At 34.3% G+C, this 19,489-nt stretch overlaps 1 protein-coding gene across 9 annotated transcripts in view; it reads left to right on the top strand.

The window, feature by feature from the left end:
* The window catches only part of LOC150100419 (eukaryotic translation initiation factor 4 gamma 3-like), a 405,123-nt gene that overhangs the window by 47,626 nt on the left and 338,008 nt on the right, over nucleotides 1–19,489 (top strand). The window contains exon 1 of one of the 9 annotated variants that reach the window (XM_090403088.1): nucleotides 17,243–17,281. The exons of 4 other annotated variants lie outside the window; for them this stretch is intronic. The gene's annotated coding sequence lies outside the window, so the exon portion shown is untranslated. Of the gene's footprint in view, nucleotides 1–17,242; nucleotides 17,282–17,311; nucleotides 17,428–17,826; nucleotides 17,919–17,948; nucleotides 18,077–18,241; nucleotides 18,259–19,489 lie in introns of those variants that run through there. 4 more of the 9 variants (XM_090403086.1, XM_090403087.1, XM_090403084.1 and 1 more) reach the window with 4 other exon arrangements.

Genomic DNA, 19,489 nt, shown 5'->3' with positions numbered 1-19,489 from the left:
ACTCTCCAGAACTGAATTATAGTGCCAACTATAGAACGTTCCTAAATAACAACAAGTGATATCATCCATGCTCTATGAATGTATTGTACGTGCTCTGTTCTTTGTTTAATATAATTGGAATCGGTTGATTATAGTTTGTAACAGTTTTTTACTTTTTAGTGCCTTACATCAGTTATATACCCTGAAGATGCCAACAGCCTTAGTTGGTGAAACTAGTTGGTATAACTTAGTTGTTTATTATATGCACTTGATCAATATAATCCCATTAAAAGTCTTTCCAGTGTATAGTATCTGCTCTCCAACCAACAGACTATGTGTTCAAATCCCACCATGGAAATGGAGTTCGTCTCTGTTAACAATTCGGTGTGAAAAGGGCGAATGAGATCCTACCACTTCATACAACAGATACCATTTCCAAAAACCCTATGAAGTACGGCAGTTACCATACGGTATTCGATAACAGATGGTAAATGTGGGGCAAAAGGCTATAGAAAGTTATTCTGCAAGCCGACTTTTTTTTTGATTAAAAAAATATTGGATATACATGATAGTTTCATGCACATTCCAAAGATGAGAAGATAAATCAAACTGATATTATCATCATCATCACAATCAACCATTATTTATCAATCCCTAGATCCTTCGTGATTTTGATAGGCGTTGTGGTCATTTTTCTTTTCATGGAATCCAATCCAGTACTTCATTCCTCCGCTGTTCCTTTTGTCTTCGAGTAATGTGCTTAGCCCATTGCTACTACTTTAAGGTGCTCTTTCGATAGTGTCAAAGACTTTAGTTTGATTTTTGTTATCCAAGTATTCCTTTTGTGATCCAGTCCTGTGATAACAAGCATATATCTTTTCATACTAAATTTTATTGTTGTTATTTTTTGAGTTTACATTTAATATTCATGTTTTGCAGCATATGTCAATACAAGAATAATGCATTGGTTAAAAACCGTCCTTTTTAGGCATAATGGCAATTTGCTTTTGAATATTCAACATTATTTTCCAAATGCTTTCCAGTCAAGCATTATTAAACTTTTTTGTTTCTTTCTTCGTTGTATTTTCATCCTTTGATATTCGTTGTCCAATGTATATACAGTTAAACTTAGAGCAACGAATAAGTGTATAAGATACTTGTCCAGTTCATCATCTGCGATTTTTATTATTTCTGGGTGCACATATCTATTGAACATAAGTTGAATCTTATTTAGGTTTATCTTTAAACCAGCAAAACAGCTGGTTTAAAGATAAAAGTTGGAATTCACACATCCAAGTTTGTAGTTTATGAGAAGTCGAAGTAAAGATAACTTTGTCATCTGCAACCATAAATGGCTTAAATAGTTCTCGCTTATCTTCCTCCCCTTTTTCTTCCTGCCTGAAGAAGTCAGAGTTTCTTCTGTAACATGCTGTGAAGAGTTTTAGGGATATTGGATCATCATGTGGGATATTGTGTCACCGTGTCTAACGTAGTTTTGTATTTCCATACTAGGAATATTGCCACAAATGAATCGTTGCTGTTGTGTTGGTGCATACTGATTTGATTATCTTTACATCCAGTTCCTCCACTTTTTTTCGTACTGCCCACGATAATTCAAAAAAGAATATACAGAAAATGTGAAGACACCATCAGTGATACCCAATTCGGCTTTAGAAACGGCTTGGGAACAAGAGAGGCCCTTTTCTGTTCTCAGATCTTATTTCAAAAATGTATTGATCAAAACAAGGTAATATTCATATGCTTCATCGACTTCGAGAAAGCATTTGACAAAGTCCAACATGCTAAAATGATTGTACTATTAAAAAGAATTGGATTAGATGGTAAAGACATCAGGATCATTGAAAACTTATATTGGAACTAAAAGGCATCGGTTCAAGTTGATGACATTATTACAGACTCCATTAACATCAAACGAGGAGTAAGGCAATGATGTGTGCTGTCACCTCTTCTTTTTAACATCTACTCAGAAGCCATATTTCAAAAAGTCTTGGAAGGAAGAAAGGAAGGGATTAGTGTAAATGGTGAAATCATCAGTAACATCCGATATGCCGATGATACAGTTCTTCTGGCTGACAATATTCAGGATCTTCAAAATCTTTTGGAACTAATAAATTCAGGGAGTGAAAAAATGGGATTAAAAATAAATATCACCAAAACTAAATTCATGGTCATAAGTAAGAAACCAATCCTTAATTTAGCACTTTCTTTAAATAGGAAACAAATAGAAAGAGTGGCACAGTTTAAATATCTCGGATGCTGGTTAAATGAAGATTGCAATCCAGAAATGGAAATAAAAGTTAGAATTGAAATGGCAAGAAAAAATTTTCTCTTGATGAAATCAACACTGTGTAACCGCAGTTTAAACTTAGAGCTTAGAGTACGCATGGTTAAATGCTATGTATGGTCTGTACTGCTGTACGGTGCAGAAACTTGGACCTTGAAGACAACATCAATAAAAAGACTTGAAGCCTTTGAGATGTGGTTATACAGACGAATGTTAAAAATCCTATGGACAGCAAAAACGTCCAATCAGGAAGTACTGGAACAAATTGGGAAATCACGTGACCTTTTAGATACCATAAAAAGAAGGAAAACTGCATATCTTGGTCACCTACTTCGTAATGAAAAATATAAGATACTTCAATTAATTATAAAAGGGAAGATAAATGGAAGAAGAGGACAAGGAAGACGAAGAAAATCTTGGCTGGCAGATATCAGACAGTGGACTGGTATGAACTCTGAGAGACTGCTCAGAATAGCTGAGAATCGCTCAAAATTTGCCAAGGTGGTCGCCAACCTCCGATAGGAGATGGCGCTCAAAGAAGAAGCCCACGTTTTTTTTATATCGAATAACAGGCTTTCTGGTGATCAATAAAACCAAGATATAATGGGAGTTAATGTTCATTACACTATTCCATAATCAGTTGTATTTCTTGAATATAGTTCATTGTGCTGAAGCCTGCCTCTTCCTTTAACTGTTCAAAGTCCAGAGTTCTACAAAGCCTGTGAACCAACACTTTCTTAAATTCTTTGTAAATCACCAATAGTAGATTGCTGAGTGGATTGTTCTTCAAGTCTTCTACGTCACTTTTCCTGTGTACAAAATGCTTATCATATTTTTATAATCAGGGCCGGCGGAAGCGGACATGCAAAACATGTGGTGCATGCGGACGCCGCTAAATGCTTGCCTAAAGAATGTTGTGTCTACTGCAGTCTATCTAAAGTGAAATGGTGAACGGCTTTTATGTGCAGAAACGAATTTTTTACAAAATATTTGTTGCTAGTTAACCAGTCATATGGTACGCATCTCAGTAGGCTACTGACAGTAGCGCAGTGCGGACTATTATTTCGTCTCTGTGTCGTGTTGTGTAATAATTTTTTGTGGGTATAAAATAAAAATGGAATCAAAAATTAAAAAAAGTTATCCGGTGCACAAAATCGTAAGCGTCATGCTGCGAAAGAAGCAGATGTTAAGAAACAAACTAGGGCTCTTAACAAATTTGTTAAAATATTAAAATATTCTGATGCAGATTATAACCAACTCGATACATCAGAAATCAGAGTTGAAGAATCGTGTACATCATCCAGTTTTCATGAAAGTACTATTGCAACTATTGAACAAGATAACAAGATGTATGATTTAAGTGAAAAATAGTTAGGAGAAGATTTAGTTGTAGTTGACCACGAAACTAACACATTGCTAGTCTCTGTAAATTTAAAAGATCCAGGTGAATGAGGAAATATTGATAAAAAATTACGAGTTGTTTTAATTGAAATGGGGCTGTTCAAAAGCAAAATATAATATATCCCAGAGATACATATGGTCATAAATTTGGCGACACGTATTATAATTGAAAAATGGAAAACGGTGACCTCGTGCCAAGAACATGGCTTATTTATTCCGAAACTTTAAATTCTGTTTTTTGCTTTTGTTGCAAACCTTTCGCACCTACCGAATCAAGTAGTCTTGTAGAAGGCTATAACGATTGGAGAAATGAAGTACAACTTTGCATATACATAAGACTTGTTTAACTCACATGAAAAATTTTTTAAAATGGAAGGAAGTTTATAAAAATTTAAAAAACAAAACTATTGAGACGAGTGTTTAGAACGCTTGATTGAAATTATAAAATTCCTTGGTAGCCAAAATTTAACTTTTCGCGGATCATCTGATAAATTATATGAAAGGAATAACGGCAATTTTTTAAAATTAGTCGAACTGTTTGTGAAGTTTGATCCCGTTATGGAAAATCATGTTGAAAGGACCCTACAACGAAACAATAGAGTACACTATTTGAGTAAAGACAGTCAAAATGAAATATTGGAAACTTTAAGTAATGCATTCAGGGATACAATTTTATTATCAATTCGAAAATCTAAATATTATTCCATAATTTTAGACTGCACACCTGATGTAAGTAAAACAGAACAAATGACCATTATTATTCGCTTTATTTCCTATGACAGTGGAATTGTTAAGATCAGGGAAAACATTTTAGGTTTTGCAGATATATCAGATTCCACGGGACGTGATTTATGAGCAACAATAATGGAACAACTGGAAAAATGGAACATTCCAATTGAAGACATGGGAGGTCAAGGCTATGACAATGGGGCAAATATGAAAGGGGAAAAAAATATGGGCTCAAAAATTTGCTTTTAAACAAAAATCCTCGAGCTTTTTACGTGCCATGTGCTGCTCATACTCTAAATTTAATCATTAACGATTCAGCCAAAGTGAATGCAGATACAATTAGTTTCTTTGCAATTATTCAAGAAATATACAATTTCTTTTCAGTCTCTTACAAACGTTGGGCAATCCTTTTAAAGTTCGTAAAAAAATTAATATTGAAACAGCCATCAGATACGCGATGGGAAAGTAAAATTAATGCAATCCGCCCTCTACGATATCAGTTACGAGAAATTTACGATGCACTTTTTGAAATTTTAAATAATGAAGATTTTAATAAAGAAACAGCATGAAGCACAAACATTATGTGCTAAAATAAAGGATTACAAATTTATTTTCTCTCTTATAACTGGGCATGATTTACTTAACAGAATAAACCCTGTGAGTAAAATGCTTCAAGACAAAAATATGAACATTACACTTGCTTTAGAATCTATCGAAAACTTAAAAATATTCTTACAAGAGTATCGATCAGATACAAATTTTAAAGAAGTTCTAAAACGGCAAAAGAACTGAGTGAAGAGGTGGACGGAGAACAAGAATTTAAAACTGGTACGGAAGTCCGACGACGAAAGAAGACACGGCAATTTGACTACAAGCATCATGACGAAACGCCACAATCGCCAGAAGATAAATTTAGAGTGAATGTGTTTTATACACTACTAGAAATTGCAATGTGTTCGTTAATAGAACGTTTTGAACAACTAAAAACATATTATGATAATTTCAATTTCTTGTATAGATTAATAACGAAGATTTACAAAAAAAAAAAAAAAAAATGGCGATTTAGAGATTCTCTTGAAGGACGGCGACAATAAAGACGTAAATGCAATAGAACTATATGACGAGTTATGTACTTTCCGGGATATTTTTCGGAAGGATAATTTAAATATTCAAAACCCTTTCGATATTCTTAATTTTATTTTATCCAATAATTTATCTTTCCCTAACTTTTCAATTGCTTTAAGAATACTATTAACCTTACCTGTTAGTGTAAGTGTAGCGAGCGGTGTACGTTCCTTTTCCAAGTTGAAATTGATTAAAAGTAGGTTTTAATTTAAAACCTACTTATGAACAAGTATGTCACAAAAAAGGCTTGTTAGTTTGGAGTTAATAGCTATTGAAAATGATATATGTGCGGAATTAGACGTTAAGACCATTATTTCTAATTTTATGAATATGCAATCAAAAACCCTAAAATTTTAATTTAAAAAAAATGCAAGTATATTTATGTAATTTAATTTATTTTCTGTTATTCTGTAAAGATGTTATTTTTTGAATACTTATATTAAATGTTCTAATTATTTCTGAATTCTTTTCTTATTTTCTCATCTATCTTGAGTTTCTTTTATTTTTCTAAAAGATAGTTCCACTTATAAAAATTATTAAAAAAATTTTACAAGTTACTAAGAATTTAGTAACTTGTAAAATTTTAATTAAAATTCATTTTAATTTTGTTAGCGATTCGGATCGGTGAGAAGGCTATAATCCCTTTATCATTATATTCAACGATTAAAGTGAGGTGGCTTTATAAATTTGCTTTAACTTTTGAGAATTTTTTGAATATTTGGGTTTTTAACGATTATCCTGCTTAGTCAACACCCGCGGTTCGTTACATTTAGCGAACCAACCTGTGGCTGTTCTGTCAAAATTTATTTAAGAAATTTTAAATAATTTAAATTTTTATTATCGTAAAAGAATCACACAAGCCCGGATCGTTACAGGAGCGCTTAGATAGACATTGCATGCGGGCGGCAAAGACCCTAGCGCCGGCTCTGTTTATAATAGTAATTAAAAACAAAACAAAAGAAGCTGCTGTTTTCAAAGTAGTGTATGATACTTTTTCCCATGTCACACGCTGACTGGAATATCATTTCCATATATATTCATGTAGCCAAACTATCTGGAAGATGACCATGTCGATAAAAACTATTGGTCAAGGCATGTATTAGAACAGGGTTTCCCAAACTGTGTTCTGCCGAAGGTGAATAAGTGTTCCGCGAGAAGTTCTCCTGGAATTTGTCATTTTAGTTTTCTAAGCATTTTTCATGAATAAATATTTTATAGTGGAAATATTCTGAGGAGAATAATATTCGTGAATATGTCGAAAAGCTCAGGCCCAGAACGCCTAATGACATCTGTGTAGCAAATGTTAGTGACCAAGCCGTGTATTTTTAAACATGGAAGTATTCATGAATTATCGTTAATTTTCACACATCGAAACCTTTCAACATTTGGAAAAGAAAATACCGCTGTTAATGACCGCAGTCATAAAAATTGCCTTCAAGTGGATTGTAACAATGGGCGGCATATCCTCTGTTCTCAAAACTGAAGGAAATGGCATCTATGTAGCAAATGTCAGTGACCAAGTGGCATATTTTTAAACATGGAAATATTCATGAATTATCGTTAATTTTCACACATCGAAATCTTTCAATAATTGGGAAAGAGAATACCACTGTTTATAACCGATCATAAAAATTGCCTGCAAGCCGATTACAACAATGGGCGACATATATCCTCTGTTCTCAAAACTGAAAGAAATAACATCTGTTGCAAACGTCAGTGACTAATCAGCAAGGAAGTATAAAGAAAATTTTTCCACTAAAATTGAAGATCAAGGTAGTCTATATCCGGTTCTCAAATCTAGTAATACTGAATACTTTTTTGCAAGTTCGTATTGTACGGTGAAAGTTTCGAAACCGTAGTGCCGTGATTTTTTAAAAGTAATAGGCCTGCAGATTTAAATTTTAATATGAATAATAGACAAGGGGCTTTATTTAATTTTGGTATTAAGAAATCTCTTATTAAAAATGTTTGGGACGCAACAGATAGTCAGTCATCCACCCACCAGCCTATAAAGCGATCTCCAGGATGTACAAAAGGAGGGGGAAACTATCAGCACACAGGTCGTTATCACTAATTATCACTCGTAATTATCATAATTATCACTCGTAATTATCACTCGTAAGTACTTATAATAATAATATTATAAATTTTTGGTGATCAGAATGGAATATGTCAATGAAAATCAGCACAAATTAATTTAATGATGTTTATGTTCAATCGATGTTTAATTAATTAACAATTAATTAAAAAAAAAAAAAAAAAAAAAATCAGCTAACGCCTTTTTATTCCCTTATATACGGGAGTAGGCGAGGCCATTTAGCCCTATCTAACTTTTGGAGACTGAGTGGGCAGTTCAATCTCCACTGGTACCCAATCAGAGACAGATGGCCCAAGGCTATCACTAATTAAGCGGTACGCAGTGAAGAGAGACGGCTCAAATGTGCCGCCATCTCGTGGTCTCTAACCCTAACACAATATATTTAATGTCTGAAAATAATGTGGGTTCTACGGTCGATTTTCTTGAATTTACAGGACGAAAAACCCGAGTTTCCGGGAGGAAAAACCTGCTTGCCCGTGCCAGAGATCGACTAACTCTTTTGTTAGTCGATATTTGATAATTGATAATTAATTATCAATTATTAATTAATAATAAAAAATCAGCTAAATTAACATTTAATTATTAATTAATACATTACAAAATAACCAAGGTTCCATGAAAATTTCAGGATTTGTGAAGTGTTCCTTCGTAGGAAATGCTGTATTAGAATCAGGAAACTGAAAAATAATGTTTCATTTAGACAAACTATGTTGCACAAATTATAGAGGAAAATTTTTATTTCTCGAAAACTGCGTACCACAACGGATGAACCACGTGACACAACAGGTATGACGATAGTGAAAAACATCAATAATTATGAATACGTGTTGATGTTGATTTATTTATTTATTTTTGTCCATTTAATAATTACTAGTAATCTACACGGCTTTTCATGAGAGGATGGCTGTGAATTGGTGCAATGCCATTTGGTATTGTAACTCTAGTCTTGATCCACAGCTTTATAATTTTGTAAGCAGGTTTTGAAGGGCCAAATATTATTTTTGCCTTAAACCTGTTACACTAGCAAAGATTGTGTGGAATATTATTCATGAAAATCACTCTACTGATGCCATCTATACACATTGTGGTATTTGTATGCATTACCGCCAGTGACCTAATGGAACAACATGGTACTTTTTTCATGCTTTTAAAATCCTTATCCGGTTTTTGCCTGGATAAGGATTTTAAACCAGGGTAAAGTTATTATTGTAATTATGAATCAAACTTTTCTGTTCCATATTCCAAAGCTAGTTTGGAATGTCTGAAATAAAGTTATATATATATATATTATATAAGCGGTTGTATAGCTAAGTGTAAGTGCCATTGGCACTCCCCAGCGCTAGACCACCCCAAGAAAGAGTCAATTCTAGTCGCCCTTTAGAGGTACTTTTTACTAAGCCTTTCTTCGCCTGGATCCTGATTTGTCGCTCTCTGGCACTGAGAGCGACAGTGCCAGAGAGCGAAGCAGGTTTTTCACCCGGAATCTCCTGTTTTTAGTCCCATAAACTACTAAATCTTTCTTTGATTGGAACTTGAGTTGTCGCTCTCTGCCACTGGTAAGCTTGTTTTTCACCCGTAATCTTCCGTTTTTCGTCCCGTAAACTCATGAAAATCGACCGTAGAACTCACACTATTTCAGACATCAAAACGACTGTGTTAGGGTTAGGAACCACAAAATGGCAGGCACTTCTAAGCCTTCTCTTCACTGGATGATTAAATTAGTCATAGTCTTGGGCCAGCTATCTCTGATTGGTTACCAATAGAGATCCACTCAGTCTCCAAAAGTTAGACAAGGCTAAACGGCTTGCCTATACCTTACAAGGGAATAAAAGAATAAAAGGTGGTAGCTGATTTTTTTATTTTAAAAATATAAAAAATTCTACCCTGGAAAAAATTGAAAACCAGTGGTATATAAGTACTGCACAGAGGATAAGACAGGCTTATTTAATTCAGAAAGCCTGCTTTTGAGATTAGAATATTGAACTCTCGCACCACCACCACCTTCCTATTGGAAACCCATTTCAGCTATGGCAAAATCGTGATCTTACACCATGGCTTATGTTGCGTTTGTATTTACAGAATATAGGTCGCTGAATAAAGACGGTTATAATTCATTCTAATTGGAACTAATCAGAAAAAATGGCTTACAATAAGTGGAACTTATTGTAAGCCATTTTCCGAACTCTTCCCGACTCAGTCGATTTTAACAGGGTTTTTCCCGAGTTAGTCGATTTATAAATCCAGCAATTCACAGTAAAATCATATTGTTTGAGACAATAATATATAGTGTTAGGGTAAGACAACAGGAGATGGCGATATTAATATCACTGATAGCTTGAGCCAGCACTCTTCAATCTCAAATCCTACTTTGCACTAAATGACTACACATATTTTTCACTGTTGGGATTTTCACAAAAATATGCTACTGACTTTGTTCATAATGCTGTACAAACAAATCCTTTTATAATATAGAACTTGAATTACCAGATCTTTGTATAATCCTAAACTGTGAAATGTTCTTCTTGAGTTAGAATTCGTTTTGTTTATTTAATATTAACATTTGATATCATTACCATCTCTACTCTGGTGGGGAAACACTTTTAATGATCTGAATATATTTCTGTTTTGCTTTATGAAAAAACTAATCCCTCGATGTCTTTTATTCCCTAAAAGGATTATGTTAAGCTGCCTAGGCTTAACTAAATTTGAAGAATGTCAGGGCCAGTCTTCACCATTAACCATTATTGATAACTAGTCCAAGACTATCAATGATTTTCATAGGCTCCTAGGAAGTAGAGTATGGTGTCACTTACAACTGCTAGAACCATCTCGTTCCTCATCCTAACACTGTTGTCTGAATAAGTGAGTTTCTTGTGTCGATTTTCTTTTGATCTGGGTTATAAATCAAGATTCTGGAAGAGAAACCCTACTCGCCTGTGTCTAAGACAGACTAACTCGGACACAAAAGAAATTAATAAATCTGCTAACACCTTTTATTCCAGTATTGGGAGTAGGCCAGGCGGTTTAAGCCTTATTTACCTTTTCGAGACAGGGGGAGGTATGAATCTCCACTGGTAGGCAATCAGAGAGTTGCCCCAACATTGTCACTAATTATAAATGTCATCCGGTAAAAAGACGGCTGACAAGTATCGCTATTTCGCGGTCCCTAACTTGTATTTATTGCCAGAATAGGATGGGTTATAGAATTCGACGTTGAGTTTGCGGGACGGAAAACCCATTTGCCTGAGTAAGAGATCGACTAACTCGGGGACGAGTGGAAGAAAGGGTTGGAGAAAGTTCCTCTAGTGGGCGACTTGATTTGAACATAGAAGCTTTCTTTGAATGGATTAGCACTATGAATGCTAGGTTATTCATAGTGCAAAAGAATTTATTTCCTACCTGAAAATTGGGAAATAAATTTCTCCAGCCTATCTTTTATCTATCGATATCAGGATAAATAAAAATAAGCAATAAATAAAATAAATCCTCTAATACAGTTTTATTCCCAAAAGAAAGTAACTGAACTCCTTTAACCATAGCTAGTTTTTGGAAATCGATGGGCCACATTCTCTGTTCTCGCATAAGTGATAGCTAAGTTCTTTGTTACAGATGAGTTCGAATGTATCAGGGAGAGAGAGAGCGAGAGAGAGAGAGAGAGAGAGAGAGAGAGAGAGAGAGAGAGACAGTAAAGCAGACAAGTTCTGCCATTTCATAATCCAGAACCCTACTACTACTAACTACTATTATTTTTTTAAAAAGTATCAGTTGTACGTTTGGTTTTTCTGAATTTCTGAATTTCAGAAAATCATGCTAAAAAGCTCCAAAAAACCTCTAGTTGGCCATTAAAATAATAGCAGTTCGAAATAAGGATTACGTTGGTTAAGCTCTATGTAATTAGAAATATTGCCACATTATGGTAAAAAAAATAATGATTAATAGTCAAAACTTGTAAATAAAAAAAATGCAATCAGAGCTTTGTCTTGTCTGTCCTGTCCTATGCAGGTCAGCTAGAAACCGATTAGCCTCTTTTGATGAAACTTAAATTTAAAACGTCAAATATTGTGCTTCAGTTTTAATTTTTGCTAAATTTCGACTCTAAAAGTTAAAACTTATTATAAATTCTAAAGTACATTTTTCCTTTCACCATAACGAGTATTGCCAACTTGAAAGACTACATTCACTAGCTGGAGGGAATGCAACTAGACCTACGTGATAAACGACTTTCTTTGATCATTGAAAACCCCCTGCTCTCCTTACTAGAAGTGTGAAGTGGCTATTGGCATGTTTCGTCACTAGAATAGGGTCTCTTGTTTCTGTCCCTTCCCTTTCTTCTTACACGTAATGTTAAAATTGTACTATGAAAGCTACCACACATCGTGAATAAAAGCTACTATATAATTATTGAGTTTAGGATTTTACTTCCCCCATACCGTCCATTTGAAGGCAGCAGTAAAGCTGTGTTTGCTTAGGTCGACCGTTGGATAATACTTGGGAACAAACCATGTGGTAACACTTTTGGAAGCTTTCCCGTTTGTTAGCGAATACTGTTGCTGCTTACTCTGTCGGGTTGTGCCTGTAGGGAGTCCAACAGAGAAGCTTGCAAAGGAAGCTGTCAAGTCCACACTTGGATTGGGGTACTCCCTGTGTCAGAGTCCTTCGCCCCTAATCTATAAATTCCCAAAATCCATAAACATGACATATTCCATAAAAGTTACAGTGGTAGTACAGTTTAAAAAATCCTTTGACAAAAATAACAAAAAATTCAAAAATATCAAAGAACAACGAATACAATAACAATAAAATATTTCCAAAAAAATCAAACAAAATTACCAAACTCCATGTAAAAACTTTCACTTTTTCAACATTTACGGGCTTAAAACCAACATTATCATTGTGCCCACCACTTGCTGCCTTCCAAATTCGATCTGTTAGTCATCACTGAACCTCTAACTAACCATTATCTATGACCACTGCTCCCGTACCCTTTCTACAGTACACCCTCTACATAAGGCGTTCCTTAATAAGGATGGACCAGGTGCTTTTTGTTAGGCCTGATATCCCATGCCAAAGGTTATCAGAGCTAGTCTTTATCCTTTATTTATATGATCTACGTTGGTTTCAGAATTCCTTGCCTCATTCCGGGGTTTTATTTGTTGCCTTGGAGCAAGCACAAGAATTGATCTAATAACTGAAATCATTTCTTCTAGGATAGCCTTGGTTTTTCAACAAATGGGACAAAGTCCACGATAGAAATGCAGTATATGATTGATGACTTAAGATAAAAACTTCACCCTCTCACCCATACAACAACTCATACAAAAAAAAGGAAAAAAAAGAAAAGCAAATCTAAATCAGACTTTGTAAGAGCCAAATGCATAAGCTGTTTTCTGCTCAAATGGCAGCCGAGCTTTCTGATTTTTTCATTACACTGTTGAGCAAAACTTCTGCTCTGTTAGATTTCTGCTAGTCTCTCATTCTGACAGAACAATGGCAATCAAAAGATAAGGCAGGCCCCTTCGCATCACTATTTTCCTCTTGGTCTTGTTTCAGCGATCAAGGCAATATCTCCCTACTATTTCACAAACCATCCTCAATATGTCTCCCTTGATCTTTCGTAAGAAGACATCGAAAAAATAGGCAGTAGCCTTGATTATAATACGAGGGTGGTCTGAACAGTTCTCGGCCTAGACCACAGATGGCAACCCTATCAGCAAGGTTTTTTTTTTCTAAGTTGGTACATTTGTCATATGCATCCATGTGAAACTGAAAATCATTCCATCAAGTACTGTTTTTTTTTATATACAGCTGTCTGAAGCAAAACTGTTGTCTGTATCCCTTGAAATGGATAAAATTGTGAAAATTCTTTGTAAAAGAAGGTTTAACGCCAAAAGAAATTTATTCGAAGTTCATAAAAGTTTATGGGCACTCTTCTCCTTCGTTTTCGGCAATTAAGAAATGGGCTGCTGAGTTTAATCGTGGCCGTACCTGCCTTTAAGGTGATCCACATGAAGGATGCCCAAGGAGTGTAACAACACCAGAAATTATTGATCAAGTTCATGATATGGTAGTGGATAACTGGCGAGTCAAAGTGCGTGAAATTGCTGAAACTTTAGGCATTTCAAAAGAATGTGTAGGATATATTTTGCATGAAGAATTGCAAATGAAAAAGCTTGTGCAAAATGGGTGCTGCGTTTGCTCACAGCACATCAAAAAACGCACTCGAGTGAAAATCTCTGAAACAGTGCTTGGAGCGTTTTAAAGAATAAAATTGATTTTGTGCATTGATTTATTACTATGAATGAGACTTGGATAAGTTGGATTCACCATTACACACCAGAATCCAAACAGCAGTCAAAAGTGGACAGAACCCGGTTGTTGAACGCCAAAGAAGATTCCATCAGCAGGAAAGGTCATGGCATCGGTGTTTTGGGATGCTAAAGGCATTTTGTTTATTAATTATCTTGAAAAGGGTAAAACAATAACTGGGGAATATTATTCCAATCTTTTAGCCATACTAGACACGAAAAAATTTCGTGAGAAAAGGCCCGGTTTGCAGAAGAAAAAAATCATCTTTCATCAGGACAATTCAGCTGCCCACAAACGTGTTTCGGCAATGTGAAAATTAAGGGATCTGCACTATGAATTGTTGGCACATCCATCCTATTCCGTAGATTTGGCTCCCTCTGACTTCTGTCAATTCCCAAAACTAAAACTCTTCCTTGCTTGTCAGCGTTTTTCTTCAAATCAAGAGGTGATTGCAGCTGTAAAGGGATATTTTGCAGATCTTACTGAGAACCATTACAGGGATGGGATAATAGCGCTGGAGCATCGCTGGAATCTTGAGGGAGATTATGTTGAAAAATAAAAATAATTTTGAAATTATAAATTCGTTTTTTCATTGTTAGGACAAGAACCTTTCAGACAACTCTCGTAAGTTCTCCAGCCAGTTTTTTCCATTCACGTGTATTAAGATCTTGTGCTTCAAAATTAATACCCATTCTGTATTGCATTACAAGAGTCCTACCATATGATACTAAGAGCAGGGAAACAAAATTTTATCCAATTGGTTGCTAAAAAGGGAGATGAAAGTCAGCTATCAAACTGTAGTCCTATGCCCTCACCTCGATGGTCTCAAAAGTTATGCAAAGGGTTATCAAGAACAAGTTCCTTCACTACCTAGATGAATCGGTATTCATGGCATTCATAGCAAAGTAAAAACCAATGCATCTTTTTTTCCTTCTCTGAATATCAGAATTTCTCTATCTTCAGAGAGATTGAATATTAAAATCTATAGAAAACAAACCCAAACCCATACTAACATCTGTTTACACGTTGAATTTCACCGTTATTGATTTCGAATACCAGGTATCATATCAATATTGAGTCTAGCCCAGATTCTCATTAATGATGACGAAGAAACATGATGATACTTTCGTCTACATTCTATAAAGAATGGCTATGAAAGAACTTTTAACAGACTTTTGTTAACAGTTCATCCACAAAGAAATTGATAATAGAAAAATGAGAATCTCTTTCTCTTTCTCTCCAGAACATGGGAAACCAAAAATATGGCATGCTAAAGTACACAGACGTTTGCTGTCTTTGGTGAGAAGCCGTGTCCAATATTACAAACCGAGAATCCCGAGAACAGCTTATTGAAGAGCATGTTGGAGACATCACTTGCGGTGGTCATGTACTAGATGTAGTAAAGTGGGACACACCAGAGAACTTAAACTGATGTTCTTAAGACCGAAAGAATCCACTAGAATCCACTGAAATAACTCCGTTCTGACCATATGAATGTAAATCTCAGCTAATTCAATAAAAACGCTACCATGCTTAAGCGCACAATAAAGTCCACAGCAGTTAGAAACTACTCTTATATGAATTCTTTTTAGAGTATTGCCAATTACTGTATATGTAATGTTTTGTCTTGTTTAATTTTTATGAACCTGTGCTTTGTAAATTGATGATACGATGAAACTAGTCGTGCTTTTTTAATATAAATAAGAAAAAAGGTACTTTGTTAATTATGACTTAATTATTCATATAAAACTGTTATATGTTAGGCATATATATTCCCAAAAGGAAGTATTTGGAATTGTTCTGTCTTAACTAACTTTTTTGTATTTGGTAGGCAGTCAGGCTCCACCCTTAGTGATCACTAGTAATTGAATTCACGGAGTTGACGTTTTGAAGATTTATTGTTCCAGAGTACATCTGACAACTTCAACCATTTCTTGTTCTTAACCCTTATCTTGTATATTATTTAGTATCAGTTCTATTTTCCTGAATTGCGACGTACTTGACTTTGTGAATTGGAAAGTTTTAATTGCCTGCGCAATAGAATGAGAAAAAAGAAAAAGCTCTTCTATTCGGTGACTAGAATCACTCGATTCTGATGTGTTTTATTTAGTCCCTTCATGTTACTGTTGTATAAGTTTACAACCTTTCTGGCTGGGATTCACTTAATAATAATAACAAATCCTTCGTGCATCCGTAAGGTCGTGGTGCTAAATCGAACCATATATGTTCGAACTAGTTACTTACTAGAGAAACTCTTCCTAGGCCTTCCTTTTTTTTTTGTTGGAGGGGGGGATAGTTAAAGCTAATCTGTTTGGGGCAGATATGTTTTAATACAAACAAACTTTGGTTTTTTAATTACGCAATTCAAAAATTCGATTATAGATCACATGATAATACAAAAATAATTGTTAGGATTAGGAAGACACAAATGTCAGCAATTATGTTCAGTTTTTATTTTTTTATTTTCATGTCATCCGTTTGTTGACAATTAGAGATGTGATGATCATGGGGTGATGACCAACTTGGAGACGAGATGCTAACGGAATTACACAAAATTAGTGCTAAGTGAATGCAGTCCTACTCTCTCTCTCTCTGGGAGATAATTAGAAGACTCATCAATTTTAGTTTTCTCATTCACTCATGTCCAGAATAACCCTGCAGGAGTTTCGAGCCCCCAGCTTTCAAAAGATTTATGAAGAAAGACTAGGAGTTGGTTTAAGGCTTTGCGCCCTTCATGATGTCACGGTGTGACTGTGAGCCATGAGCTTATTCTATTTTTTTTTTCTTTCAAGGCGAAATAGATAACTGTGCATATGCTTATATATTATTTTTTATGTTTATTTTATTTTCTCTGTGGATTGTAGATCCAGATTTTGGTTTTATAGGAGAATATAATTCAGATATCCTGAGACGGCTAATGAAAACTCCTTATGACAGTATTATGGGTTATCCGAGTTTTTTATTAACAGTATTTTTTAAAAAAAAATCTTATTAGTATTATAGTTTAAAAACAGATCTTGGTTTGACTTTTGTTTACCTAAAATCACTGAATTTTTATTTATTATAATTTGAGCAAATCAAGTTTCCCTTGTGTCCATTGTCTCTTGATATGCCTTTTCTGTTGATCCATCACTGTTCCTTGTGTTTGTAAAAAAAAAAAAAAAATATGGAACAGTTCCGTGAGAAAACATTGCCTCATAATCTCAGCGCAGAAATTTAGAAATTTGAAATATTTCCGTCAAGGAAGCCTAGGGAATTGAACGTGTAACTCTCCGCTACGAACGGGAAGCTGGATACACTGTAAGGTGCTCGCACAGAAGCTTTGGTGCATGCGACATGTGAGTTTTGAGAATTGCAGTGCAGTTTATGTTTAGTATTTTTGTAATAATATTGCTTCAACGTGGAATAAAATAGAAAATAGCGCTAGTGTAGTTGTGCTTTATGTGGAGGAGTGAGAAAAAAAAGGACTGTTATTAGCAAGAAGGTATTTTATGCTTAAATTAACAATTAATCATATTTAACAGATGATTCAATTTATAGGTTGAATCATTGTAGCTGTTCATGCAACACACGGGGGGGGGGAGGCGGTGAGGAAGAGCTATGATATTACGAATCACGTGCATGACTATTACCTCTTACGAAATAGACAAATGGCGACAGTATTTGAACATGTACTCTCATCCAAGCGTTTCTGTTACTAGAATTTATTGTAAGAAGATAAAATTATCATAAAAGAGAGGTGTGCCGCAATATATGATATATGATAATAAAATTAACGAAATACTATTGTGTACATTCTAAAAAGCTAAGCATACATCTCAATGAGGTTCAAGCTATTCAAACCATGAAACATATCCGAGAAAACGCAGAAATCGCTTCTCATTGGCTTCTTCAGATAGTTAATAACCTCTACGCGCAGTTGCCAATGTGGCTTCTTAGTACTTCAGCAATTGCGAAAATACTTTGGAACTCCTGGTAACTGTACTTCGAAGCCTAATTTTGTAGATTTGGACGGCTATAAATTGTTTTTGGAATCGCGTAATTTAAAAAAAAGGAGTAAAATAAGAAATGTAAATTTGCTTCGTTATATTAGCTTATAGATAATGTACTTTTATTTCCTGCAGTCTGTAAAGGTAGGTTGTGTAGCAGTATTCTTTTATTGCTTCGGTCTTACTGCGAACACAAAAAAATAACGAATATTAGGGAAATATGTTTAAAGATTAATTATATTAAAATATATTTAAATTAAGGTCTTAAAGTTTTATGAAAACTTAAAGTATATTCTGGAATAGCACAATCTAATGTATAAAGTTAGGTAAAGTATTATTATATTTTTTATTTGTTGTATGCTAAGATGCTGCATATCATAAGGAAATATACAAAAATATGGGCAGTAAACCTCAATGTTATATTTTAGTGGTCTTTCTAATCCAACTATGGTGTGGGTTTTTCTGGGTTCAACGCATTCATTTATGAAATGCAGCACGCATTTCGTTAAATCACACATATGTGTGATTTAACCCTCGTTATGAAAATGATTTAAATTTTTATACTTTCGTTATTGGTATAAGCGCTTAAAATATCAAACTATGATCAAATTTATCATGCAGTACGGCCAAAATGATCCAAAATGACACTAAAACAAATTCTCTGAACAAACAAGCATACCATATTGAAAATATCTAATAATTTTGCATATCCAACTTTCATTTGATATAATTTATTAAAAAACATACTGGCCATTTTAAAACTTTTAAACTAGTTTCATAAATTGCACTTTAAAGTGATTTTTTTAGAATTATGTAGCGTAAAATTTTGTAGTTTTTAATTCATGATGATACATGGGTTATATATTTTGCTATTTGACAGAGAATGGAAAGTTGTAAATCATATATGAAGATTTTATTTCTTGAGAAAAATATGTATCAAATATGGCATCTTTGCAACTATAAATGCAACTATTATTACTATGCTTGCACTAGTTGGCAAAATTCACTTGGGAGATTCAGCCCAGCTGTTACTGTTTTTTCAAACTCTACTTACTGATTTGTCAGTTGCAGATGTTCTTGCACTGATTTTCCTGTCTTGCAGGAAATGAAGCCCAATTTTTACCTTTGCTTGACCATTTAACACATCTTGATTGAAAGAACTATAGGAATGTCCTTTTACCAGTTGTTCTGGTAAGAACAAAAAGGACTTGAATACACATCTTTTCAATCAGGTCTTGTGTGATAAAATCTTCAAACTTCCCAAGAATAATACTGATTACTGTAAAATATTTTAAGATTTCATTTATTATAACAAAAGCATCTCATTTGATAGTATTGCATTAATTACCTACAAACTTGCAGAACAAAAAAATGATTCCCACATTTTAGATATGATGATCTGAATGGTGCATTTCTTTTGTAAGATGAATTTGTTTCATTATTTTGCTTCACTATAATTTTGGGAAGATTTATCAAGATTTCCCAAGGCTTTATTGTTGGAGAAATTGTTACATTAATATAAATATGTTAAAATTCACCTTGTGCTTGCTAAGAATA

This window comes from Typopeltis vanoorti, chromosome 13 (assembly GCF_054136105.1).
Source record: "Typopeltis vanoorti isolate ZY-2024b chromosome 13, IOZ_Tvanoo_1.0, whole genome shotgun sequence".
NCBI lineage: Eukaryota > Metazoa > Arthropoda > Arachnida > Uropygi > Thelyphonidae > Typopeltis > Typopeltis vanoorti.
This window is presented reverse-complemented; position numbering and strand designations above follow the sequence as displayed.